The sequence below is a fragment of the Tenrec ecaudatus genome, chromosome 15 (genome assembly GCF_050624435.1).
Source record: "Tenrec ecaudatus isolate mTenEca1 chromosome 15, mTenEca1.hap1, whole genome shotgun sequence".
NCBI lineage: Eukaryota > Metazoa > Chordata > Mammalia > Afrosoricida > Tenrecidae > Tenrec > Tenrec ecaudatus.
Window position 1 is genome coordinate 64,791,064 of NC_134544.1, and position 26,953 is coordinate 64,818,016.

At 38.7% G+C, this 26,953-nt stretch overlaps 1 protein-coding gene and 1 pseudogene across 7 annotated transcripts in view; both read left to right on the forward strand.

Moving 5' to 3' along the window:
* The window catches only part of PTPRM (protein tyrosine phosphatase receptor type M), a 901,381-nt gene that overhangs the window by 30,815 nt on the left and 843,613 nt on the right, over positions 1-26,953 (forward strand). The gene's annotated exons all lie outside the window — the stretch shown is intronic.
* Positions 20,778-21,139, forward strand: LOC142428040 (protein CEBPZOS-like; annotated as a pseudogene).

Sequence of the window (26,953 nt, forward strand, 5' to 3'; positions counted from 1 at the left end):
AAATCTTTGGCAATTCCAATCTTTTCTCCTTTTATCATGGTGTTACCTATTGGTCTAGTTGTGAAGGTTTTGGTTTTCTTTACCTTGAGTTTTGTAATTCATACTGAAGGCTATAATCCTCGACCTTCATCTGCAAGTGCTTCAGGTCCTCCATACTTGCGGTAAGCAGGTTGTTTCATCTGTGCAACAACCAATTGTGTTACCACATTCTTTTTCATATAATCCAGCTTCTCTGATTATTTGCTCAGCATATATGATTGCTTGGTCTTTCCTCATGAAACATCCGATGTAAGCAATCTAAATTTTGTCATCTTCATTTTTATTTATTTAATTTATTTTTGTAATCATTTTATTGGGGGCTCATATAGCTCTGATCACATTGTGTCAAGTACATTTGTACATTTGTTGCCATCATAATGTTCAAAACATATTCTTTCTACTTGACTCCTTGGTATGAGCTCCTCATTTTCCCCCTCCATCCTCACCTTCCTCTCTCATGAACCATTGATAATATATAAATTATTATTTTTTCATGTCTTACACAGACTGATGTCTCCCTTTAGCCACTTTGCTGTTGTCCATCCCCCAGGAAGGGGGTTATATGTAGATTCTTGTGATTGGTTCCCCCTCTCTCCCCACACCTTCCCCTTCCCCTCCTGGCATCTTCACTTTTAAAGAACAATGTTGAGTATTTCTTCTGTGACTGATTTGTTCATTGTTTTGACAGTGCATGATCCCAATTGCCCTTTTTGAAGTCAAAACTTGTAATTATAACCTAAAAATAATTGAGGTGTTTGGTCATTAACTTTTGCATGATTAATACATAAATAAAACAAAATGGAGTGAACTTCTAAGGGAACCTGAAAGAATCTTGAAAATAATGTATTTTCCCGTGATGTAATTAAATCTTGACAATTTCCAATGGAATCCTCACCTTGTTCCAGGAAACAGAATTTTCATGGAATAAAAAGCACATACAACTGGAGTTACTCAAAATGTCTGTATGTCACCGAGCCACTTAGTATCTAAGATTTGCTTTGTGTGGTTTATCTGATATTTATTAATGGAGAGTGAGTTGGGAGTTCTCTCATCTCATGATTTGTTTAGAGTCTAGGTGAGAACTCAGATTTCACACAAAACTTGAGGAGTGGTGCCAACACTTCAGTAATGCCCGTAGAAAATGGTGAGACGTAAGTCTTGGAGACTTAGAGCTTCAGTAATATAAAGTCCAATATATTCTTCAATTTTCTTCCAAGAAATACAATGCTAACACCTAAAGAGTGGTTTGGTAGTTTTCATTTCGAAATATGTTTATATGGTACTTTGCGTTAGACTGAATAGATGGCAAGGTGATGGGTTTTCCGAGGTCAGTGTCAGTGGGCTATTTCTTGAGTGATAGATCATATAAAACAGAGTTTTCTACAGGAGAGTGCTCCCATAAGGAGGATGAGAAGATGACGATCCCTGTGAGTGAGGCCTAAGGAAAATCGTGGAACTTTATTCAAATATGATAATTGTGTCTTAAGGAAATAAGACAATATTTTCAAAGAATCATATTCATGAAAGCATTATTTGTAGTAGTAAAATGATATCAACCTGTAGGTCTAGCAATAGAGAATAGGTGAATGAATTAAATCACAGTATATTCATAAATAGAATGCTATAATCCATTAAGAATTATGACAATATTTCATGACATGAAATGATTCCTGGGGCCCTTGCAGAGTAGACTAATTTAGGCTGCTATAAGGTTAGCAATTGAAACTCACCTGCCTCTTGTTGGGAGTAGGACTCATCTCCCAAGGTTGATACCATTCAGCTCCCATAAAGATTTACAGCCTAGGAAATCCAAACAGGTAGTTCTATTCAGTCTTATAGGGCTTTATAAATTGTAATCAACTTGACAACAGTGGGAGGGAGTTGATCACAATATACAATATAGTGATGTGGAACAAAGATGAGTGTTGTGATCATTTGAATATAATACTAATTTTCTTGAAATTATTAAAAATGTTAAAATATAATGAAATATGTAGAATGCAAGCAAAAATATTTCACCATGGTTATTTCTGGATGGTGGATTTATTGGTCTTTTGTGATGATATCAGTGAAGACTTTGTGCGTATAAACTTACAAGGAGTGTTGATCAAGCCTCACTTCTAGATACAGAAGAGGGAAAAAAGGAAAATGTTCCCATGGCTTGTTCTGTTCCCATTTTTCTATGCTCTGAAATGAATGCAACACCAACATATAAAAGTAGGTGTGAAAATGTCCAGACGATGATTTTTTAAAGAGACTGCACCATTAGCCAGTTGTCTTCTTAATCCTCATTGGGGGTTGGCTTGTTCTCTGGAATTGTTTCTTTGCCAGAGTGTTAATGGATTGGTTAATTTGTGAGCAACACTCCTAATTGTGTTAAATCTCTAAAACCTTATTAAGCATTGGTGCAGAATTAGATCAAAGTGCTTGGGGAAGCAGTAAGCCCGTGGTCTGAGAAAGGGAGGAAAACAAGCGAGTCTGTGTGCTGACTGAGCCCTCCCTCTGAAAAGAGAGAAACGCATAGTTTAACAGCTCTACTGCTAGAAGTCCAGAAATACTTTTGAGTACATGCAACTTCACCGACACCATTAGTAAATAAATAAACACACGTGCACAGACTCACGCAGACCCAGCTTGTTCTTTATATTTAGGTCACTTAGTCTATTTATTTAAAAATAATTTTATTGGCATATTATTCACTTAACACATAATTTAATCATTCAATGATATGATGATTTGTGTAGTCATCACTACAGTAAATTTCAGCACATTTTCTTTTTGTACTATGGTTGTTATCTCCTTATTTTGCCCCGACTTCATCTGCCATGCCCCTAGGAAATTAATAATCCAGTTAAATGTCTCAATAGATTTATCTATCCTGGATTACATATGCAGAAAATCTTGCAAAAAAAAACCAAACATGAAGCAAACATCAAAAATAAAATCCCAACAACAATGACTAGACAAAACAGAGGAAAAACCTCAATTGAAAAGACAGCAGAAATTATTAAAAATTGATACAACTTAAATATGGGTCAAAAGGAGATCAGGGTCTGAGGTTCAACCCCACTAGCCACTCCGAGGCAGAGCAATGAGATTATCGGCTCACATGAATTACAGTTTAGGAACTACTCTATAGGGTCACCCTGGGTCAGAAATGACTTTATGGTAGGTGAAGATGCTATTTTTAAAAACAGATGCTTAATTCTTACAGTTCCTTAATGGCTTTACAAGAAAGGGAGACACACTCAGCACCTGAAAGAGCTTAGTCTTTGCTTGAAATGTAGGGTGGGTGGACATCTAAGAGAGCACACGTGTGTGTGTGTCTGACTACTCCTACATGCATATTGGTGCTCCTTTTCCCAAACAGTGTAAACACATTACTTACCTTGCCACAACATCAATGGGACTCATAGCGACTCTTTGACCAACAGAATGAAACATTGCCAGGTCCGTTTCCATTTTCACAATTGTTGTTATATTTGAGCTCATTGTTTTAGCCACTGTATCAATCTATCTCCTTGAAGGTCTTCTTAATGTCCCTCCATTTTCCAAGCATGATATCCTTTTCTCTTGTTTTGGTGTGATGCCCTTTTCCAGGGATTGGTCTCTCCTGGTATCATGTCCAGAGTAAGTGAGATTCTCACTCTCTTTGCTTCCACGGACATTTTGGCATGCCTCTTCTAAGACAGAGTTCTTTGTTCTTCTGGTAGTTCATGGTACTTTCCATCTGCTCCACCATCACCATGATTCAAACACACCCATTCTCCTTTAGTCGTCCTCAACCAGTGGTAAACTTTCACATACATAGGAGGCAATAAAATACTGTGGCGTAGGTCAAGTGCATCTGAGCTTTCAAAGTGACATCCTTGCTCTTAAAAAAAAGTCGTGTGCAGCAGCTTTGCCAATGCAATATGTTTGATTTCTTTTAAGAAAAATTTTTGACATAAAATTCACATATTATACAATTCAACGGTTCAGTTACATCAAAAAGTTGTAATAGGGAACATTGTAAATCATCCTCATGGGCATAATTCTATTAATATCATTTAATTCAGCCAATGGTATAGGCAGAGAATTTAAAACACTGTTCACATATGGAAATCATGAATGTATAGTTCTATTTTTCAGACTGAAAACACGTATTGTTGACTTTTGCAGTTTAAAAACATAAGTGACTAGACACTTATATTATTATTTACATGAACAGTGAGGATTGGGATAGGGCAAAACTTTCAATAATGTTCATTCACAAAGGAGGACCATGTCTGCCATTCCAGTACCTGTCATAGAAAAGCAAAGAAAGCATTAAACTAGTAAATATACAGTAGTCGCTGGCCACCATTCTTTGGGAACTCTCAAAGCAATATATCAGAACCAAAGTCCTATGACCACCAAATTCATAACTTTTCAATAGAAGTCACTTTCCCTTCTTATACTAGGCATTTGAGCCATAAGTCCCAGGGAATATGGGTCCTTAAATTGACTGCAGCTGAGTATAAGGTAAAGAACAATTCTCTTGGTGGGGTTTTCACATTGAGTCCTTGTGGTGTGGCCTATGAAGGATATTGTGCACCTTGAATGGACAGAGTGTAAAGTCCCACTTGTTTGTAGTACGTGCCCTAGGTCCCCAAGAGCTGGGTAAAAACTAAATGTTCTTTATTACAAAATGATAATGATATCTCTAAAGTGAGCCAGAGACATATATATACCATAGATATATGAATGGATTTGGGACTAGAATTTAATTGTAGCTCTAATCTAAAAACATCAGTTCTTATGACATAGCCTTATACCATATGCACCCACATGAAAAGATCAGTGACAATTTTAATGCTATTACAACTGTGGTGAAGAAATCAGATGGTACCTGACTATCAGACACAATAGCTAGCCTCTGGGATCTAAATCAAGCTACCATCCAAGTGAGCCATTAACTAAATCCACATGGTAGAAGCACACCAGCCTTTGTGAACCAAGGATTATAAATAACTAAATCCAAATCTGAAGGCGGGAATGGTATCAGAGCTTAAATTCAGCACACCTAGTTTATGACAGTGAAAGTACAGATCCATTTTGGGGGTCCCCATAGTTTAAACTTATGGTGAAGCCCCTCTGACCATTGTCAAGGGATATGCATAGTCTTGCTGCCTAGAGGGAACATCGTAAAGGCAATTATGGAGGATGTAGTTAGGTTTAAATGTAATACCTTATCATTTGCTCTCCCTTTGACCCATTTTAAAGTTCTATCGATTAAAAAAAAGTTTTAAAAAAAGTTGTGCAATCATTACCTCAGTCAATTTTAGAACTTTTTCTTCATGCCTATGTCCATTGTTACTAGCATCTCCTGTCCCCCTGACGTTGATTGACTTCTTGACTGCTACTTCCATGAACTTTGATTCTAATAGTGATTTTAATAGTTACCTGGGAAAAAGGATTATAAAATAGTAAGGAGAGTAGAACTAATTTTTGAAGTTCTGCACACTCCATATTTCTCCAGCCACCATGGGCATGTAGGATGGAAGAAAAAGGAGTAGGTAATGTTACCTGTGTAGTCCTTTGGGAGCTCACATTCATTTATTCTGCCCATTAGGTCAGGGCTCTATAGGTTACCCCAAGAAGGTTCACGAACACTTCCTCTCATCTTTCAGGGTGACCATTTCTCCTGCTGCAGGATTGCTTCCAACATAGACCTGTCTGGCTGCCTTACTTGATAACTGGTGCTGTCCCCCACTATCTCTGATCTGTCACTTCCCTGGAGCTGTCACTTCCCTCTAACAAATTGGGAGGCTCTTGGGTCCCTACCTGTCTGCTGTGCTGTTACTGAGCTGCAGAGCTTCCTGGTGCTTTCTGTGAGAGACATCAGAGGATGTAGTTCCAGCTTTAAATAACAGCTTCCCCTAGGGACATTGTGACCTATACAAGTAGTGGTGTCTTAGAGTGAGGAATTCCAATTTTAAATCTATATTGTATAAGGGGTGATGTTGATATAGAATGAGTGTTCAAGAACGAGCATCCTGGCGAAGGGTGACAGTGATAAAACATGTGTGGTGTAGTCTGAGTGAGTCTCTGTGTGTAAATATATGGGGTGGTTAGGGTTGCTGGTGTGGTGTTCGATTTGTGGGAAGTGAATGTGTGTACGAGAGGGCTTCAAAAAGGTCATGGAAAAAAATCCCAATTCTTTTCTTTTTCCCGTAAGCGTTTGGAAACCCGCTGTGTGTGGGTAAAGTTTGTAATGGTGTGTGTGGTGCAGGTGTGACTCACTGGAGAAGTTGCACTGAGTAGGTAGAATTGCCTTTGTTTTCCAGTCCCTCTAGAATGCATGAAGAAAGATTCTTTGGAGGCTGTTTCCTTGTTTGTGGGAGATCAAGGAGAAATACGGTTTCCATTAGCATCTGCTTTTGGAGAATTTCTAGACATGTAGAGTAAATGCTTTCTGTTCTTATCATATTTTCTAGACGTCATCATGAATTAAACATATTTCATCTTGTTTTTCTATTAGTTAAATCCATAGGCTATTTCCTCAAATATGTGGCAAGGAAAATATACAAACCAACTGCTTAGTTAATAATTGCTGGTGTGGAGTTTCCTGTTATTTTGTTTTTCCCCCCTTAATTGGCTGAGTTTTAATAAACTCATGGTTGGTTTCAAGGGCACAGTTAGGTTTTAATGGTCTTACAGAAATTTCAGAAGAAAGCTGAAAAATTACCATAATAAATAATTATTGCTTCCAGGGTGTTTTGTTGTTAAGATAATAAACTGTTAAAAAGCCAGCCACTTGAGCGGAGAGTAATTGCCTTGACAAGCACCACACAGCTCGCATTCACAATAGAGCAGCCGTACCCTCAATGTCAACCAGATTTGCTTCCCACATGAATGTTTCCTCACAGGATGGAAATGCACTCTCCCTAGCAGCAGAGTAGAATGACACTCCAGGCTTCTCATTAACCTCAACTGATGTTTGATTGCATACCCAAGTTAAAGCAAGAAGCCATAGATCTGCTCCCCTTGGTGTACATGACTACAGGCAAATCTTTCCATTAATGTCACATTGCATTGGTGAGTTGCATTGTCACTACCACCTGCCAGTCACTAATGCATTAGCAGTCACTTATGTCCACTTGCTCCTGCTTATCTCCTGCTGTCGCTATTGCAGAGATTTTACTTTACAAGTCTGTAACCTTGAAACTTAACATTATAAAGATCTTACTCAAATACACTGTTGTATAGTTCAGAGCTTTCCTTTATCTACCGTACTCATTGTGAATCTCAGCAGTAAGGAAGACCATATGCTTACAATTTACCAAAATGGAGAACCCGATGCAGTAAATGGCTTATCTGAGGGTTCCTGATAATGGCATGGTAAAGCTGTGATTTGAACCCAGAACTTGGGTCAGATGTAAACCTCTTCTTTCTAAATGCGTTGGAGAGCTCCTTGAGGTGATAGCGATGTATTAGGGAGTAGTCTTCACATTATCATTCACTGTCAATCTGGTAGCTGAACTACCTTTACTTTTTTTTTTAACTTGACATCCAAATTGAAGGAAAAACTTGAAAATAATGCATACAGGAAGGCAGTTCTATGAGAGGAACAACTATTGTGTATCTTATTTGATTTAGGCACCGAGTCAACATGCCTGTTGGTCTGTGCCGTCTGTCTGTTGAGAGCTATAGCAACCCTGTGTACCACACATCGGAACACTGCCTGATCCTGCGTCATCCTCACAGTTGTTCCCATGCTTGAGGCCATGGTTGGGACCACGGTGTCAGTTCACCTAATTGAGGGACTTCTTTATGGGTCTTCTGCTACTTGCCAAGCGTGATGTCCTTCTCCAAGGATTGGTCTCTCCTGAGAATGTGTCGAAAGTACTTATGATGAAGTCTTGCTCTTTCCCTCTAAAGAGTCTGACCGTACTTCGAAGACAATTCAAATATATCATTTCTTCTTCCTTCATTATTCAGTGTTCAACTTTCACATGCATATGAGCAGTTGAAAATATCGTGGCTTGGTCCTCAAAGTAACATCCTTGCTTTCCAATACTCTAAAGAGTTCTTGTGCAGCAGAGTTACCTGGTGTAACAAGTCTTTTGATCTCTTGACTGCTGCTTCCCTGAGCATTGATTATGGATCCAAGCAAGATGAAATTCTTGACACCTTCAACTTCAACCTTTTCTTCATTTATCATGTTACCTATTTATCAAGTTGTGAGGATTTTGACCTCTTGGAATTGAGTTGTAATCCATACTGAAGGCTAAAATCCTTGATCTTTATCAGCAAGTGCTTCAAATCTTCCTCACTTTCAGCAAGTAAGGTTGTATCATCTGCAGATCCCAGGTTGTTAATAAGTTTTCCTCCAAACAGCATACCTAGTAGAGTAAAAATGATTAGGGTTTTTGTTTTTAAACTCATTGCTATTGAAGCCATTTTTTCTTCACCGAAGTTCGACCAAGAACCTAAAGTTAGGGTTTCACATGACCTGTGGCACTGGGGCCCTTTCCAGCTATGGGTGACTTAGCAGCCTGGTCTCTGTACTTGCAGGCCTGGGATCTAGGAAGATGCAGCCATTCTACACATTAGATGGGGCTTGGTTGTGATCCTAGTGCTTGCCACCATTACATATGGAAGTATGGTTTTTGACTGGAATATTTTGGAGCTTATATTACCCAGATAATCGCTGTGTCTCTAGGAAAACAGGGCAGTGTCTGTCACGTGGTACACAATCTGAGGAACATGTGTGCATTCCTGATGTGCCCTGAGGGAGAGAGCTGACTGTCACATACACCAGTGGGGACTGAAACAGACTGATCTGTGTAAGGAATGGTTTTCTTATTGACTACATACATATTGGGGATGGTCTACCCATGATTTTGCTCTGAAATATTGAATGAACAGCCATTTTTAGGGGACAATAATTAGATGATTATTCAACAAAATTGTTAATGATAATGCTATCTTAGAAGGTCTAGCATTATGTGGGTGGCTCGGTGTAGAAAAACACATTTTATCCTTAATAAATTAATTTTATTCTGTCATTGCATTTATGCTTATTTGTTTTTAGTCAGGTATATGTATAGGTGTAAGTTACTAGGTTAAAAGTAGCATGTGCATCCACCAGTTGTTAGAGACTGTCAGTTGCCCTTCAATATTAATATCTCAATTTACATTCTTAATAGCATAGTATTTGATATTACCTTTGTTCTATTTCTATCTATACAATGCATAATCAATGATATCTAATTTTATTTGTGTATTTCCTATACTAAATGAATTTGGAGGAGCCCTGCTGATACAATGGTTACACATGGGCGCTACATGTAAGACTCGAAGTTTGAAACCACCTCTTCTTGGAAGGAAGACAGGGCTTTTGATTTCCTTAAAGAGTTACAGCCTCTGACACTCACAGAAGCAGTTCTACCCTGTCCTATAGGGTCAGCATTGACTTGATGGCAGTCAGTTTTTTTAAATGCGTTTGAGTGTATTTGTCTGTTTTCAGGAGTACATCATTGATGCTTTGAAGACCATTAGACCATAATGCTGTATGTTCAGCTAAGATACAAAGAGATAATTACCTCACTGTGGGTGTACTTTTCATTTATTTATTTTACTAAAGCTACAACCCAGATCAGTTTTTCAAACACATACCAGGCAGTAATGCAAATAGAACAAGTGTACTTCACTGATATTTGCAGTGCATCTTTACAAAGGGTATGCATTATAAATGATACTCAACCCCCCAACCAAACATGTTGCCCTGAGTCCATGGCAGCTTCTCGCAGCATTCCATGACAAAGTAGAACTGCCTCCTAGGGTTACCACAGCTGACTTTCACTACCTTTTGGTTAGCTATAGAGTACATGGCCCCAAACATGTTATCTACAAAAACAGTAGTTGCCTGAAATGTAAGTATGTTTTTGTTGGAATCTGTGGAGTAGATGCCAAGTCATAGTGACCCTTTACTGCCAATCTATAGGTTTTTCTTGGCTATAATCTTTATGGAAGCAGACATATTTGATATGTTTATTTTTAGTATATTTAATAATTTATTGTGCTTAATATATGTAATAAGAATTCCTGGGGACATAGTAGATTACATGTTGTGCTGTTAACTGCAAGGTCAGAAGTTCTAGTTCTAACCCACCAACTGCTTTGTGGGAGAAAGATGAAGCTTTCTGCTACCATAAAAATTTACAGTCTCAGAAACCCCAAGAGGCAGTTCTCTTCTGTCCTGTAGGCTTGCTATGAGTCGGAATGACTAGATGGAAACAGGTGAGTGGATTGTCAGTAAGAGGCAAAGATATTCACATTGGTTACTGAATTAACTCTTTTGGCCCCTGCTTGGGTCTTTGTGCCAGCAGTGCACTTGGTTTGCTTCTTCACCAGCATGAAGTATTTTTGTCTGTTGTCTCGGTAGTTCAGGTGTTATCCTGCAGTAGAATTAGATCTAGGAACTCCTGAAATAATTGGGATTCTAGTGTGATCATTTAAAATAGCACTTACTTTTAGGATGAAGTCATTATGTATAAGAAATTAGTATACCTGTGAGGGGAATAAGTTGGTTTTAGAAACTATTGCTTTAAGAATTGGTTTTAATAAATATACTTACTAAATTTCAAAGAGATTGAAATGTAGAGGTATCTTCAGGAGAGTTGCCAAAAAATATAACAAAATAATTTCTTCAACATGTCTGTTTGATAAAAATTACAAGAATAAACAAGGATGAAATATCAAATTAAACTATTTTACTTTTAAAGAATTAAGAATATTGAAGTAGCATGGTGATTTGCAGATCTAAAAGCAAACAAATATAATGAAACATAATACATTATTTGAGTCATCTTTTTCTATATCTTGTTGTAGTTTCACTCCTTGTTTCCAGTTGTTGAAATATTTCCACTGAATATCTAGACCTAAATTGGGACTAAATATATAAACTGAATTCCTAAGAGGTTGATTTTGTAGGACAAAGGAGTAACTAACAAGGGCTGTTCAAAGGCACTTCTGAGGTTTTTAGAAAATAACCTAAATTCTTTTTGCCTCTGAATTTTGTGGTAAACTTCACTTTACTCATTCTAAATACTGAGCAAATAATCAGATCAGCTGGATTATATGAAGCAGAATGTAGCATCAGGATTGGAGGAAAGCTTATTAACAACTAGCCATATGCAGTAAATACAACCTTACTTGCTGAAAGTAAAGAGAATCCGAAGCACTTTCTGATGAAGATAAAAAATTGAAGCCTTCAGTATGGATTATAAATCAGTGTAAAGAAAAGCAAAATTCTCACATTTAGATAAGTGGAGAAAAGATAATGTTATCAAGAATCTTGCTTGGATTCACAATCAGTGCTCATGGAAGTTGCAGCCAAAGGATCAAATCATGCTTTGCACTGGGTAACTCTGCTGCACAAGAGCTTCTCAAAGTATTGAAAAGCAAGGATGTTACTTTTAGGACTAAGATGCACCTGAGCCAAGCCATGGTATTTTGAGTTGCCTCATATGCATGTGAAAATTGGACAATAAGTAAAGACCGAAGAAGAATCAATGCATTTGAATTATGGTGCTGACCAAGAATATTGAACATACCACGGACTGCCGAAAGAATAAACATATCTATCTTGGAAGAAATATGGACAGAATTCTCCTTGGAAGCAAGGATGGCTAGATTTTGTGTTATATATTTCACACATGTTGTCAGGAGAGACCAGTCCCTGGAGAAGGACATCATGTAGAAGGGCAGGAAAAGCAAGAAGGACCTCAATGAGGTGGATTGATAAACAGTGGCTACAACAATTGGCTCAAACTAAACAATTTTGGAAGGGGTACAGGACTTGGCAGTGTTTTGTTCAGTTGTCCGTAGGGTTGTTGTAATGGTACCTAACAGCAAATAATTTATTGTGTCATTTCCAGAGTTCTCTTCCTCCCTGAAGAAGCAGCAGGGCATTCTTTGACTATTTTAGTGAGAGTTTTGCTTAATAGAAATATGTACTTTGTTTATTGTTTTTAATTAAACTTGATCACTTTGTGTCTCCAGGGCTATATATTTGCGTGGCTCCTATCACTCATATCTTGAGCAAAGAATGAGTTTCATAATTTACAGCAGTGAAGTAGAAAAATTCATAGCAAAACACTAGAAAACCCTAGAAAGTTCATAGCAAAACACTAAAAGGGTGCTGAACATAGACTTTGAGCTTAAATATTTAGTATTTTAGAAGTATATTAGATGAAGGATTTCTTTAGAGTAAATTTATGTCTGTATCATTAATAAATTGTAGAAAATGTTTAGTTTTATAGAGAAAATTTTAAAACTAGTAAAATGTAAAGAAGGAAGAATGCATATGACCCTGCAACTTGGTGCCAATTGCTAGGAAGAGAGTTTATCTCCTGTTTTCCATTTTTGTGGTTTATAAAATAAATTAGTCATACTGATAAAAGAAAAATTTTTAATTTAAAATTACTGTAGCCTAACTAAATTAACCTTAAATAGTTTTAGACAACTTTCCTTTGTTCTTGAAACACAGAAAATACATTCGAGAACATGATTTCTGTAGATGCATAATATACATTGCAGAGAATGATATACTTCTTAGGGTCCTTTTTTCTTTAAATGGACACTGTTTTGAAGCTATTGAATAACTTTTGTGCCTTCTGTAATTATAAAACTATATGTATGCAGATATGTATAACTTTATCGGAACACCTGTTAAATGCAATGACTATTTTCTACTATATTCATCATATTTTTGCTAGTTACACAGGTTAAATCAGTCCAAGTGAATTAATGGATTTCTAACAAACAGTTAGTGGCCAACCACATTTACCATTTGTAACATTTGTGGTGAAGGGAATTACTCAATAAGGCTCTTCTTGAAAAAATAAAATTAAAAATATATAAGGCTCTTCTAGTCATAATCTTAAGGAAACATGATGCTGGGATTGATGAGGTATGCATTGGACTGCTAACCTGAAAGGTCAGTAGTTCAAAACCACCAACTACTTCTTACAAGAAAGATTAGGTTTTTTACTCCTATTAAGATTTATAGTCTTGAAAAACCCTAGTAGCAGTTCTTCTACTCTGTCCTACAGGTTGCTATGTGTCAAAATTGTCTTGATGGCAATGAGTCAATTTTTGAACTCTCTTAGGAAGGTTGCATGGAGCTGTTTACAACCAGGTCAGTGGTTCAGATCCACTAGCTGCTTCGCTGGAGAAAGATGAGGGTGACTACTCCCATAAAGAGCTACAGTCTTGGAAACCCAAAGGGGCAATTCTACTTTGCCATATAGGCTTGATGTGAGTCGGACTGGACTGAATGTCAGGGAGTAAGGTTGCATCATGCACATACATGCTTTACCAAATATACCAGAAATATTTTACCCTTTTCAAATTATTTGTTCAAATATGGCATTCTTTGGAAATATAATTAATATATTGGCATGGTTTATTGTCCATTTGAAGTTATTTCTTGTCTTGCGCTAGGATCAGCATCATTATTGTTTTATTAAAATTCTTTGTAGGAATACCTCTATTTTTTATCATTTCCTTTTTTCTTAAAAGTTTTTTTTCCTAAATTTTAATTTAAAAATTCATATTTTTCTCACAGAGCGAAACTGAAACTGTGAGTATTTGTCCACCCGTGTGTGGACGTGTGCGTGTGTGTGCATGCATGGGCCTATCTGTGTGTACAGGAGCATCACTGATGACTGGTGCTCAGGGCTGAAAAGAAACTGTCCTGTCCCAGATTTGGATCCTAATCCTGGCCTCTGGCCTTTCAATGTTGTAATTAGAGGTTAATTCTTTCCAGAATTATGAAGATTTGTGATTTCCTGAAAGTCAGTGGTGTTATGAACCTTTGAATGAGAATTTCTGTTAGTGGGGAAATGTGAACAAAGTGACCTTAGCCACAGTGCCCAAATCAGCTGTTTTTAAAAAAAAATTTAAGGCTGCTTTTGCAATAAAGTTTCTGACCCTTCTTACCCACACACTTTCTCCCTAGTTACATTAAGCTAGTGTGCACAGAGTATCCTTAAGAGTATTCAGTGAGGGTCCCATGTGTAAAATAGTTCTCTATTAATAATCTATATTCTACTTACCTTTTCTACAAAGATTTCAGAAGCCATATAGTTTGAAAGAGAATGCAAATTCAAAAACAATAAAAATGTTACTGAAAAAATTATCTCAAAACTGTCCAGATCTGGCTGTTTAGGATCATGTATGATAGAATATTTATAAATATTTACATTCCTATTAATGACTCAGAAGTACTCCTAATCTGGAGCAATTTATGCCTCAAATGCTCCAATTTCAAAAATATGGAAATTATCCAAATTACCATGAAAATCTTTGGTTTGGCAAAACTCAAAATTTTTATTGCCAATGGGCATGTAATACCTTCTAGTAAACAGTATGGCTCAAAATCATGATCCCTCATATATAATTGAAATCCAACTCAGTTTCCTGTGATTCCTATTGAAGTTACACATATTTCCATAGGAATTGACACAAAGTAAAATCATAAAGTTATGATAAACAGACTTCCTATACCTTAAAATCTCTTTACAGATTCAAGTCAACATATGTTTATTGATCATATACTATATGCTTGATTCAGTGCTTAGTTCATTGGGATGGGGAAAGATTGTTCCAGAATGAAGTAACACTATCTTTCAGGCAGATATGAAATAGTGCCAATCTGGCGTCTTTTATAACAGACTTCCCAACTGTAGCTGAGCTTTGCTGTATTAATAGTATTGTTGATGTCAGCACTTTCTTGGTAGAAGTGTTATTTTTGCTTATTCAACTTTTGCTTCATGTTAGATTTTTTTCCTGCTAAACATTGCTGTTATCTCAGTGTTTATTTAGTGTTGACTGGCTTTTGGGCCAGAGATTTTGGTTTGGAACACTTTTTTTTAATAAGCAATATAGAGTAAACAAGTAAATGTGTGTCCCTTGGTGCACTGGCCAATTTAAGATGATTTATACCCACTTACTCAGTAGCAAAAGCGCATTCCTAAAGGATATAAACACCGTAACCATTGTGGGGTCCCTAGAATTTTTGGAACTCAGAAAATGTTAAGGATTATTATCAAGATTTAGTCCAAAGAAAGTTTTTTTTTTCTGAGATTCCAAACACACTGTGGCAGGAGTATGTGTTTAGAATTTCCTGGCTGCAGCCAGATTTAGGGTGTGTTAAAGTTCTCTAGAGAAACCAGGACACTAATAATTTTATATATATTTAGATAGATAACATAAGAAATAAACAACGTATAAAGCCATACAAATGGCTCAGTGCAGCGCACTTCCATGAGACAGCGAATATACTGGCAGTCCTTCAAGTCTTGAGGGCCCCCGGTAGTCCTCCTTGGAGCAGTTCAGGCTATCCGGGCACAGGCAGCAAGCAGCAAGGTCACCTACAAGTCAGCTACATGACAGGGTCCAACAGTCTTCAGCTCACAAGACATGTACCTTCAGTAGCGTGGTGAAGCAAGACTTAAGGAACCTCAAGTTACAGCGACAGTCCACGGGTTAGGTGTCCCACAAGGTCTGTAGCTTGCAAATGGAGGCTCAGAATAAGCAAGGCAGCCAGCCACACACTGGTCCGATGATCAAAGAGCAAGAAAGAGGCAAGGCTTGCCGAGCCATTTCTCTCTCCATCCTTCAATTAATCTCACATGTGTTCATTGGCCGTGTTGGCACAACAAACCTACCTATCACATAGGGGAATTTAATTCAGTTATTGTTGAGAAACCAGAAACCCTAGTAGTGCAGTGGTTTAAGAGTTGGGCTTATAACAAAAGGTTGGTGATTCGAACTTGTCAGCCATTCTGTGGGAGAAACACGAGGCAGTTTGCTCCTGTAAAGATTTATAGCCTTGGAAACCCCAAGGAGCAATTCTTCCGTGTCCTTTAGGATTAGGATGAGTCAGAATCTGCAGGAGGGCAGTACGTTTGGTTTTCATTTTACAGTCAAGGCGAGGGTAATTCTGTAGTCACTAATAAGCTTTTGCAGGAATTTAATTATTAAGAGTTGTTTGTTATCAAGAACTTTGAAGTCTTGATAAGGAATTGAGATCTCCTCACTGTGATGTATCTTTTGAGATATAGCCAAAATGTAATTTTAGCTACTGCAGGCAGATTTTCAGAATTGAAATTTTTAAAAATGGCTAACTGGTGTTGGACAAGTTGACCATGTAATTCACAACGTCAGTCCACTAGTGTCAGCATGTGGATGCTGTTGTGCAAATAAAAGAAGGTTTAAATAGTTGCAAATGCTCTTCGATTAACCCTGCCTGCTTTGATGGAATATCAATTGCTCCCTCACCTTTGTGCTCACCAGGCTTTCCCTCAATCTCTTCTCCCTTTCCCCATTTACTGAGATGGTTCAGAGTCAGCCTCTGGAGCTCATCTGCGTGTCTCCTTCTGTTCTTAGCTATTACTAATCTCGCTGGGCCTCAGTGGGCACAACAGTGACTAGCTCACAGTTTGTGGAGAGGACTAAATGAGATAGTAAACCAAAAAGTGACTGCTAAGTGGTCAGCAAACCACTGCCATCGCTTTTATTAGCTTTAAAGTTCTTTCTTTTATCATCATTCTACTGACTTCTCCAGTACCCAGTGTGTTAGTCTGGGTACATTAGAGAAACAAATCCACAGAAGCTCATATGTATAAGAGAGAGTTTTATATGAAGGGTAAGTGCACATCAAGGAAACATCCCAACCCAGTGCTGTCCAAGCCCACAAGTCCAACATTAGCCCATATGTCAGCCACCAATTCACAAAGTCCTCCATCTCACAAAACACAGGTAATGATGCCGACTGCAGGAGGAAAGCCGAATCAGTGAATGTGTAAGCATCTCAGCACTGGCAGGAGTCTCCACACGGCTGCTCCAGCACCCAGGGCTGCATCGGAGTAAGTCCATATGCCTTCTCTCAGGAATATTGGAGGAATGAACCTTGCCAGCTGAAGCAGGGAATTGGCTAAGGCAGTTACACCATAATCCAACCATCAGAAAGCAAGAGACCCTAGAACTAGAAAGGCGAGGCTCACGGAGCCATTTATCTCTCCGCCCTTCAATTAACCTCACATGTGTTTATCGGCCTGGTTGGCACAATAAACTACCTATCGCACTCAGGAATCCAGAGAGCTGGAATCTTGCATTGCCATCCATTTCCAGTATTTGACACAACTGTTCATGCCCAGACTGTCCCACATCGTAAATTATATTGAGTGAACTGTCCTTACAAATACATGACCTAGTTAAATGTCACCACATCTCCGCAATCTATGCATTTAAAGTAAATGACATTGACTTCAGTGACTGAGGGATCATCCTACTACCATCCAGTGCCCTCTTTTTACATTTCCCTCTGATCTTCCCCAGAGAGTAGCTCCCTTTGCTCACAAAGTCTCTCAGTTCTTTCTGAGTGTGCCCACTGTGGGCTGTGGATATCTTTACCCAAAAGCCATCCTCAACCTGCACAGAACTACAGCCACAAGATACTTGGAGCGATATGGGTCTCCTGCCAAAGCAAGGATCAGGGCATTTGTCTATGACCCCTCTGCTGGAATTAAAGGCATGTATGTTTGCTTTAGGAGGCAGCGCCCTCATTTTCAGTGCCCAAGAACAAGATCACCTTCTCAGAAACCAGAACCCCAATGAATACTTGGAAAATGAAATAGCCCTCCAGTGGACACCAGCATGAGAAGATCACCTCCACAGTTTCTCGACAACCCTCCCCTGTGCTCTCCTCCAACACTACAAGGCCCCTGGCTAGGTGATAACTTTGTGTTCAGTCTACCATGTGGCCTAGGAAATTCTGCCTTCAAGCCGACTCGATTTCCCTATCACCACCACTTAAAAGAAAACTGATTGTAGTTCCCAAATGACTTCCCCCCCCCCAGACTATACTATATTTAAAAGTTTCACAGATCTTAAGTCCAAGATCCAGCCTGTATCCCCCCTCCCCCCCAACTGTAGCAGTTTCTACAAAAAATACAAACCCAGTTTTGGAAACATTTTCCCCCTTTCATTGTTGGTTCGACAACTCACTAACTTTTCTCTGTTGCTATTATTTTCTTGTGTTCGCTGTAATAACAAATAAATTTAGTGGCTTAAAACAACAACAGGGGCATATTCTCTCTGAGTTTTTGTGGCCAGCAGTCTTGAATCAAGGTGTTGGCTGGGCCCCACTTCCTCTCCAGGCCCTGGGGGTAATCCATTCCATGCCTCTTTAGTTTATGATGATTTCTGGCCATTCTTGATCTTCTCTGGCTTGTTACCACATGGTTCCAACCTCTGTCTCCTTCTTCATTGGATTTAGCGCCCAAATTAATAATCCAGGATAACTTCTTCATCTCAAGATCCTTAATTATATGGGAAAACATTCATTCTTCCCTCAAATAAGATAACATTTACAGGTTCTAGGGGATAGGACTTGGTTGTTGTGGATGGCTGTTATTCAGATGACACCTGGGTAATAACTGTTACCATTTCATTAACTAGTCTTGCATCATTTCATTAGCAAGTCTTATGTCATTTAAACTTAATAATCTGGGTATTGCCAGAAAATGTTCACATTTGAGGGAGAGAACAATGATACAGCTAAGGTACAATTTTAGGAGCCCTTATTATCTGTCAAGTACTATGACACCCAACAACCTATGCTCTTGAAGAGAAGGGTAATGTCATTATTTCCATGTCACAAGGTGACTTAACCACATTTTAATGATTGGCTAAGGATCCTTCCATATAGTGCATGGCAGAGTCAGTAGTCAGTTTTGATGATCTGTGCTCTCAGTGACTGCCAGAGCCTCTTGCAAAGTGACGGGCTCCATCAGGGGCTGGCTTTACAATGGTAGGGATATGAAAGGGGGAGGTAATGGGGTGGAAAATCAAAGGAAGGTCAATGAGAAACTTTGGCCAAAAGTTTGATTTAATTAGGTTGGATTTAATATTAAATGCTGAGTTATTTGGGAAAGTTGGATAGTGTCAAAATGAAAAAGCACTGTATAAGCTGTAATACCCTGTACAAATATTAAAAGACACTATTATTCACTTCCCTTTCTCATGTACAATTACCATAGTTATTAAAATGCTTATTGTAATAAAAATGCTTATTAATGCTTCAGTAAATTTAAATATAATTTCAGTACTAAAAAAGTTTTCTGTGAATCAGGTGAAGGTTTACAGAGCAGATAATCAGTTTTACATTCAGCAATTTATATACCTTTTATTTTAACATTATGATTACCATCACTTACCCTTCTTTCTCCCTCCCTGTGCTTCCAGTTTCCATTCTTCCTTCTTTCCTAGTTGGTTGTATTATTTTCCTTCATTAAATACTGCACTTTTGATCTTAAATGGTTGAAACTTTTAACATGAGGGAGTGAGTTCAGTTTCAGACCTGAAGGATGATGACTAAGGGGCATGGCTTAAGGGTTCCACCAATCTCTATTAACGAATTAACCTTGTTTCTTTTATGATTTTGAATTCTGTTGCACATTTTGCCCAACCTTGCCTAGGAACATGTAATGTGATCTTATTCAGAGCAATTGGAAGTAGTGGCTGGGTGGTATATCTAGTTCTTCTTGTTCATGTAGTCCATTAGTCTATTGGACTTAATTATTTCATGTCTTTTAATTTTAATCATTCTTCTTGCCTCCAGACCAATAGTTGCACCTTAAATAAATGTCTGCTCAGAAGCTGTAAGGCCTCAGTCACTACGCACCTAAGACGGTTTGTGAATATACCCTAGCTGGTTTTGAGAACTAAAACAAAACGAAACACATAACACAGTCACTGCCTTCAAGTTGATTCCAGCTCCAAGGAATAGTACAGGATTGAACTTCCTGTTCGTGTTTATGAGATTTAAAACTATCTTTACGGGAGCAGACAGGCTCATATTTCTATGAGAAGCTAGTGGATTTGAACCGTTGACTTTGTGGTTAGAAGCTCAATGAATAGTTCATTCTTCTCTCTGGGGCCCTTCCTTTGTAATCTGTTTTATACTAATTGACCTTGGGGTGCCAGAAACTATGATCCTGAGCCTCTAGGCTTAATGACTCACTCCCTTAAAGTGTACTTATATCTGAGAAGTTTCATAACGTTACCCCCTGCATGTTTCACCACAGTCATGTATATGTATGGATTTACAGCAAAGGTAAATATATATATACAAATGTTATATATTTACACACACACACACAGGCTGATGGGCATACTCCCACTTTTCCTCCCACACCTGTTTAACCTGAATGTCTAACCACTATTACAGGGCTGTGTATTTGCTTCTGTTCCCTCTAAATCTTACAAACCTACCATCGTCTTCCCCTGCCTCCCCTCATTTATTGCCACCCTTCTTTTGATTGAATCACTTGTCACTGAACTATTGTCACTGAACTACTGCATCACTTGTCACTGAACTGTTAGGACGAAAAGGTAAAGAATTGTGAAAATATCCAAGAATAATTTAAAAATTTTTTCTATTGTCTTTTTTCATTCTGTCATTTAATTTTATGGTGAATAAATGATTGGAATGTTCTTTGACTTCAGGGTTTGTTTTTCTGAGATTCACTTTAAACCTTGAATTACCTACTTGCAACATCATTTTTAGGAGATGCATTTGAATCTGGAGATTGTTGGAATTTGAATTATGAACTTAACTTTTTTGGGGAGGATATTGCCTGTTAACTTCAAGTTAACACAAAGCACATCACACTGACCTTCCTGCAGTTTCATGCTTCAGGATGGCCCACCCCATGACACCACTGGCAAAGTGGATCTTTAAAGGAGTTTTGGTAGCTGAAGTTGCAGGTGGTTTGGGAACTTCTTTTTGTTTAATAAAATGAACACTAGCCAAGATTTCAGACACACAGTGAACAAGAAATTTCCTTTCATCTTGGAAGTTTATTACAAATCCATTGAGCAATTTGGATTGTATGGAATTAGAGCGCAAGATAAAGAAAAATGGCGAATTAGTAAAAACTGGCAATTTGGCCACTGTTCAAGATTTACCCATAAAAGAAACATCAAAGTATCAGCCAAGAGTAAAATCCCAAAGCTTTCATGCATGGGTTTGGGCATATTTATTGCAAAATGCAAATTCTAACTACAATGAGAAGGGTTATTCTTTGAAGGTATGTTATTATAAATAAAGTCTTGGCTATACTACTGAAAATAAAATTGGTTTTTAAAAATGTAAAAACAAAACAAAACCCCATACAAAACCAATTGTCATCAAGTTGTTTCAAATAGAGCAGACCTATATTCTAAAAGCTTTTCTTTTCTTTTTTTTAAAAATCATTTTATTGAGGGCTTGTACAATTCTTATTACAATCCAAACATACATCCATGTGTCAAGCACAAGCATTGTGTCAATGTACACTTATTGCCATCATCATTCTCAAAACATTTGCCTTCTACTTGAGCCCTTAATATCAGCTGCTCATTTCCTCTCCCTCCCCACCCCCTACTTCATGAACCCTTCATCATTTATAAACTATTATTTTGTCATGTTACACTGTCTGACGTCTCCCCCCCCCTTGTCTGCTGTCCATCCCCCAGGGAGGAGGCTCTATGTCGATTCTTGTAATCAGTTTCCCCTTTCTGCCCCACATTCCCTCTACCCTCCACACATCGCCATTCTCACCACTGGTCCTGAAGGAGTCATCTGTCCTGGATTCCCTGTGTTTCCAGTTGCTATCTCTACCTGTGTACATCCTCTGGCCTAGCCAGATTTGTAAGGTAGAATTGGGATCATGGTAGTGGGAAAGAGGAAGCATTGAATAACTAGAGGAAAGTTATATGTTTCATCATTGCTACCCTGTACCCTGACTGGCTCATCTCCTCCCCACAAACCTTCAGTAAGGGGTGTCCGGTTGGCTCTCAGATGGGCTTTGAGTCTCCACTCTGCATTCACCCACATTTACAATGATATGATTTTTTTGTTCCTTGATGTTTGATTCCTGATCCCTTCGACAGCTCGTTGTCATACAAGCTGTTGTGTTTCTTTCATGTGGACTGTGTTGCTTCTGAACTAGATGGCCACTTGTTTATCTTCAAGCCTTTAAGACCCCAGACGCCATATCTTTTAGTAGCTGGGCACTATCAGCTTTCTTCACCACAATTGTTTATGCACTCATTTGTCTTCATTGATCATATCAGGAAGGTGGGAACCCATTGATATGATTCTGATAACTGGTCCCTTCTACACCTCACAGACAGGCTGGTGTGCTTCTTCCAAAAGCTTTTCAAATGACTGATATTTTGTAAGTAGAACTCCAGGCCTTGCTTCTGAAAACATGAGGGACTTACACCTCCAACCTTTTGTTTAGCAACTGAGCTTCTTTTGTACTAACCCAGGGATTCTTAGCTTCTACCACCCTCTGATAGGCCTTAGTGTATCTGTCACTGTTCTTCTCAATCTAGTCAGAGGCCTAGGTGAAGATTGTGAACCCAGATGGACAGACTCTAAGATTAAGAGCCTCCCATTTTATCCCAGCAAAGTACAAGCAAACAGCCATTGTTACTCACTGCATTGTCTAAGGCCACGGATTCTTTTCCTCCAAGTTTATTTCATCTACTGTTAATTGCTAGCTTTGGCTTTAAATTGGACAAGACCCTTTTCTTGATACAGAATCACTAATTGGTGGATTAGTGGGTTAAGCACTGGGCTGTTAACTGCAGGGTCAGCAGTCCAAATTCACCAGCTTCAGATCCTATCTGCCCTCACAAAGACATAGCCTCAGAAAACTATAGAGCAGTGCTTCTCAACCTTCTTAATGCTGCGACCCTTTCATACAGTTCCTCATGTGGTGATCCCCAAACCATAAAATTATTTGTGTTGCTATTTCATAACTGTCATTATGCTACTGTTATGCATCACAACCCCTTAGGATCACCATGAGTTGAAATAGAGTTTGTGACAGTGTGTTCTTTACCTTCCAGATTATTTCTGGTGTTGTCGTGGGTTAAGTCTTGGGCTGCTGACTGAGAAGTTAGCAGTTTGAATCTGCCAGCCACTCCACTGAAGAAAGATGAGGCATCTGCTTCCGTAAAGATGTACATCCTCAGAAACCCTATGGTGCAATTCTACTCAGTCCCTTAAAGTTGCTATGAGGTGGATTAAACTTGATGGCAGTAGATTTTACCTTTCCAGAGACCTTTCTGTGAAATACAGTGGCTTGTCGACTCTTTCCTGCGCCTGCAATTCACAATGCAGCATGGGAGCTCAGTGGTGTGTCTATTTCACAGGGACTTTTAGATCTGACACATCGGCTCTCATTTTTAGTTAAATTGGTGGTTTGCTTCTTTTCTCCTAACCCCATCATTTATAAAATAGTAATCTGCTCTCCTTATAGATATACAATGGCAACATAATTATTTTTGAAATCACATTACTTCAGATATGTGGAGGATTTTTTCATAGATGGAATGATTTTAATTGATATATTAATTGATCAATGTATTAACTGAGAATTGAGCTTGATACATTTATTTGAGATGTGCTAAAATTGCCTCTTTGTGAAACGGAAAAATGATCCAGGTTGTAACTGAGTTGTGCCAATTCTTTTCATGCCAAATAAAGCTTCATGCTGAATTTGGGATGCAGGAGAAAGATTTAGGACTTGGAGGCGAAGAGTGAGATATGACTGGGGCTGCCTGGCCCCAAGTCTGATGTCAAGACCAATGGCAGCAGGTTTCTGTTGTGGTCTGTACATGATGCTGTTGTGTTCAGAAGAAGCTACTGACCTAGCTTGCCTAGAAAATGTGCTAACACAAGAGAACCTGTCATCTCCAGTGTGGGAAATTCCTGGGTGTTCTGAGCACTAGTGAGAGGGCCTGGGAATGCTTTCCGCTAACATTTACTTGAGAAGGGCCCAGGAGAGACTCCATGAGGAAATCTTTTAGTAACGGTTTGTTTCAGGGTTGTGAAGTGTGGATCATAGTGATGTCAAATTTATGAATACGGAAGGAATTTACGCCTTTTAGGAGTAAGCAAGAAATGTTTTACATTTTATTTTAGCATCTCCACTGTGGGATGTATGATGTAATAGAAAACGATATGCTGATGTTCAAAATGGAGAGGAGGGAGGGGTGAGGTTCATAACTCGTGTTACACTTAAGCAGTGTTTGGAAGCGTAATATCTTTTTCTAATTTAGTTTGGGGTAGAATGCTAAAACAGTTATCTCATTTTTTTAGTGCTAGTACAAGGTAAAGTAATTTCCAATGAAAACAACCAACTAGTTGTTGTAGCATCAGAACTGACTTATAGTGCTACAAAGGCTTGAGAAGAGCTGCTCAGTCGTACATTCCAAGGCTGTCATCTTTATGCCCCCCTTCCAGCGACTGGTAGGGTCAAACTTCTGGCCTTGGATTAACAGCTGAGTACTTAACCTCTGTGATACCAGGTTACTCCCATCCTACTTAGGCTCCCCAAATAGATTTTTGCTTTTCCTTTTTGGTGCAAACACTTTGGTACAATTTGGTGTATTGAGGATCATCCAATGCAACAAAGATTAATTTTTAATGTGATCAACTAACTCCACAATACTCACTAGAATATTAATAAATATGATAATAGCTTCACTTATTTTTTCAGAAAGACTTTTCTTAAATAAATTTTCCATGATATAGTTTTAGAAACTAGCTGTATTTGTTCCCCATTTTTTAGAAATCAGCAAAAAATCATAACCTCCCCTTTAATTATGTGGCATACTTCACAGACAAATGTGTTAGAAAAGAAATGATATTTCTGATCATAGAACATCAGTCTTCTTTTCTTCAGTAGAAGTATAAGAGAGCCAAAGTGAAAACTAGCTCATCTTCAAAGACCCTGAAGTGTAATAATCCAAATCTCTTTAGTTATTTTACGGATTAGTTCCTTGGTGACTTAGCATAAGTTCCATTTGTGCAGAGTGAGCAGTGTTATCCACGCACAGCTCATTGGGATGTTACCTATTCCTGGTAGCTTCAGCTTTGTTTAGGTCGAGTTATTGTTTTTGCTTAAATTCGGAAGCATGTGATGATGCTTTTAGGAGGGGTCTGCTGTTTTACTGCCCAGCCCTTCCTGATTAGCCATCAAAAGCAAACTCCTTGTCTACTTAGGTTCTGCCTGATGTGGTTCACATTGCAGTAGACTTTTGTAGAACAGACAGAAATAGGCTGTAGATTACAACCAGGGCTGAGCAGGGCCTAGTGAAGCGGAAGGCAGGAGGCTCTTAGGGAGCCTTTCTCTGAGCACCAATCACCTCATTTGTCCTCTGGACAGAGGACTAAAGGTGGGCAAAGTGGTCCTTAGTCCCATCCTATGCCTGCAGCTGAGGGGAAGGTGCTCTATAACATGCTCCCAGTCACCCTGAACAGAGAGGGATTTTAGCGTTTCAGTACTGCTGTAAGAGATACCACAAGTGGGTTACTTTTAGAGAACAGAACTTTATTTTTTCACAGAAAGTTGGAAGTTCAGATTTCTGGCACCAGTGCCAGTTCTAGGGCAAGGCTCACCTTGTCTTTTTGGTGAGCTTCAAGTAATATTTATTCACCACCTTCCCAACCCTACCCTCACCTCATTCATGCTCTTTGTCTCGGTCTGCGATGCAGTCCTTCTTGTCGCTTAAAAGTAACTAGCATGAAAGAAACAATCATTTATAAGTTATTGAGGGGTCTTGAGGGTAGGAGGAGGTAAAGGGAGGGGAAGAAGAGCTGGATACCAAGGGTTCAAATAGAAAGTAAATGTTTAGAAAATGATGACAACATGTGTACAAATATGCTCGAAACAATTGATGTATGGAATGTTATAAAAGCTGTAAGAGCCCCTAATAAAACATTAGGATACACCCTGTAGTGATAAGACAAAACTGATTACAGGGATCTACATATAAATTCCTTCGTGGGGGGGGGGTAGACAATAGAAAAGTAGGTGAAGGGAGACGTCGGACAGTGTAAGGCATGACAAAGTAATAATAATTTTAAATTATCGAGGGTTCATAAGGGAGGTAGGAGCCAGGACGGAGAGGGAAAAATGAGAAGCTGATGCTATTGGCTTAAGTGGAGAGCAAATGTTTTTAGAATGATCATGGTAACAAATGTGCTTTACACAATTGATGGATGCATGGATTGTGATGAGTTGTATGAGCTCCCAATAAAATGATATAACAAAAAAAAATCCTTACTACCACTGAGTTGATTCTGACTCAAAGCAACTATAGGACAGGATAAACTGCCCCTGGAGGTTTCTGAGACTGCAAATTTTTACGGAATAGAAAGGTATATCTTCTTCCCATGGAGGGACTGGTTGTTTTGAACTGCTAACCATGTGGTTAGCAGCCCAACACATAGCTACTACACCACTAGGGCTCCTGAGGGCCAGTCTTAACTATCTAGTGTTGCTATAGCCAAGATACCAAAGTGGGAGTCTTTAACCAACAAATTTATTTTATCATATTTAGGACACTAAAAGTCCAAATTCGGGTACTGGCTGTAGAAGTCTTTCTCTGTGTTGCCTTTGGGCAAAGATCTTTATACTCTTTCAGGGTTTGTTCCTTGACATTTTGGTGGTCTTCCTGAGCCCTGGCATCTACCCTACTCCATTTTTGCTTCCTTGCTGTCTTGCTTAATCTAAAATTTTATGTTGGGTTACTGACTGCAAGGTCAGTAGTTTGAAACCCACTAGCCACTCCTCCAAAGAAGGATGGGGCTTTCTACTCCCATGAACAGTTGCAGTCTCATAAATTCACAAGGGAAATGCTACCCTGTCCTGTAGGGTAACTGGGAATTGGTATTGTTTGGTGAGATTCAAACCAGTAGTTTTGGTGGACCATTTAGGTCCTTGAGGAGCTTTGATGGTGTATTGGTTACACATGGGGCTATAGTCTGCATGATGGGCAGTTTGAAACCACCAGCAGCTCTTCAGGATAAAGACTG